The following is a 2,402-nucleotide window of genomic DNA, read 5'->3' as shown; positions in this document are numbered from 1 at the left end:
GGAAGTCTATTCAAGGACATTCACGAGAACAGGGAGGTAAGAACACAACAGGAACTCAGGAACAGCAATAGAGCTGGACTCATTTGGAAGGAAGAGAAACACGGAAGTGCACAGATTCTGGGCGCAGCAGGGGCTGGGTTGGCTAAGGTGTAACCGAGCTGCAGCAGATGTGAGGCTCCCAGCCATAAGGGTGTGTGTCATTGTCCCTCTCCATCCCCATGACTCGTCCACCACCGCATCTGGTCGTTCCTTCTGCTTACTCATAATTTCAGCTTACTCATAATCTTTCTATAGCCCACTTCCAGCTTCTTTTCCCACAATCAACAAATTCTCTCTGTAGATGAGAGGAGAGAGAAAAATATCTGCATGGTTTAGCTCAGTTTTCAAACTTAAATGTGTAACTGGATTCACCTGGGGATCTGGACCCACAAATGGTCGGGTGTTTCCCAAGGTTTCTGATGTAGCAGTCCTGGGGAGGGCTTGAGAGTTTGCTCTTCTTGCTTTGTTTTGAGACAGGGTCTAAGCACAAAATAGCACAATCAGGCTTCAAACTCACAATCCTGCTTTGGCCTCCAGAGCAGGATTCGGGAGAGCACTACCTCACCCGCTGCGGATTTGCATTTTTCATAGGTAATGCTGACTACATGATCTGGGAAACATACTTGAGAAGCACTGGCCTGGTTAGTCATCCTTTATCTGTTTGGACAGACTTAACTGGGGCAAGCTCCCTCATGTCCCCAAAACCATACTTCTGAACTGACTCTCAGGCTCACAATAGTTTTTTTTTCTTTTCTTTTCAACTTTCTTCTCTTATTGGCTTCCTCTTTTGGGCAGATACCCAAGTCTTATTACTTTTGCAAGTGGAATGTCTCTGACACCTCCTTTTATTTTCCTTAGTCACTGCTGTGGACAAGAGTACAATGAAAACAGTTTTCATTGCGGACAGCAGGAAAATGAGAACATTTCTCACACATGGGGCCCCGGGTACATGCCTGACAACCAACATTCAAGATGCCCAAACACAAACTTTCCCAGGAACACAAGCTTGCTCTGTGCTCTGTTGCCCCGAACAACCAAGGATGGAGTCAGCAGTGGCCATGTCAGATCCACCCCATCCACACCCTGACAGGCATCCCCTCTGCTAGCCTCATGGGCCCCCCGCCTCTGACTTCAGCCAGTTTCTCCTGCGCTCACTCCATTCTGGGTTAATCCTTTTACTGTCCTCATCTCTGGCCTTCCATATGCAGCCACCAAGCATAGCAATGCCTTGCCCAGGGCTCCCCTCCCTGTACCTGAATGTAGAGAGTTGCTTGTTCTGAGCTACCCATACACACAGCTGCCAAGTCACCTTTTCCATGACAGCCTTCATCAGGTGCTGTATGGCTCCCCTGTTGCCTCCTTTGGATATTATGTTTGACTGTATCTTTGGAACACCTCTAAACATTTTGGTTTTAAGTCAATGACAGAATGATAGGTAAATGTTTGTTTTTCACTTTGATATCCCCCCCGCTTTTTTTTAACCATGATCTGCAACCCTTTCTTTTGAGAAACACACTTCGCTGAAACCTCACAGATTTTTGGGAAAGAGCTTCGACTTTTAAAAATTTTTAAGTAAAAAAGGATTCTGCAGCCAGGAGTGGTAGCACGTGACTGTAATCCCAGCACTATGGAGGGCTAAGGCAGGAGGACTGCAAATGTGAGCCCAGCTTGGGTAATTTAGTTACTTGGTGAGACCCCGTCTCAAAATACAGAATAAAAAGGGTAGGTGATATAGTTCAGAGAAAAGGCCTCGGGTTTAACCCAAGAAAGAAAAGAAAAACAGACTCTGTAACTGGAGTTCTGCAACTACATTTCAACTACAAGCACATAGTTCTACTTAACTGTATATCTAGAATCTTAAATCAGGGCCCAAAGCCAACCTTGACAATGGTCTCTTTATGCTAGTTTCTCTTCGAGTTTTTTTTTTTTTTTTTTGGTACTGGGGATTGAACTCAGGTCCTTGCATTTGCAAGGCAGGTGGTGGAATCACTGAGCTAAGTCCCCAGCCCATGTTGTTGTTTCTTAAAACAAATATACAAAACCATTAACCAATCATCCAGGCTTTTGTTCTGTTTTTTCTTTTTTATCATCCAGGCTCTTAATCATTGTATTTGGATCTTTTTCCCTTCCTTGAGTGTCCTCTTCTCTCTTTGTAGTTCATTTTTCTCCTCCATTGAATAAGAAGCCATGTCCAAAATAGGGCCACCATGGCACCCATCACTTTTTCAACTCCAAATGTCACCGTGCTTTTCCGAGGTTAATTTACTTGTGCTTATATATGCTAAAACTGGAACTATACAGAAAAGATTGGCATTGCCCCTGGACACGGAGATACACGGATATGTGAAGCTTCCACAGCTTTT

The 2,402-nt window shown here is 44.5% G+C and overlaps 1 non-coding gene across 1 annotated transcript; it reads left to right on the top strand.

The window, feature by feature from the left end:
* Window positions 1-2,299: 2,299 nt before the first annotated feature.
* On the top strand, window positions 2,300-2,402 carry LOC117286044. The gene has a single exon (XR_004517183.1). It is a non-coding gene; the product is annotated as a U6 spliceosomal RNA (small nuclear RNA).

This window comes from Fukomys damarensis, unplaced genomic scaffold (genome assembly GCF_012274545.1).
Source record: "Fukomys damarensis isolate Sample0158 unplaced genomic scaffold, DMR_v1.0_HiC HiC_scaffold_14, whole genome shotgun sequence".
Lineage (NCBI taxonomy): Eukaryota > Metazoa > Chordata > Mammalia > Rodentia > Bathyergidae > Fukomys > Fukomys damarensis.
Note: the sequence above shows the minus strand (reverse complement) of the source record. Positions and strands in the feature narration are given on the sequence as shown.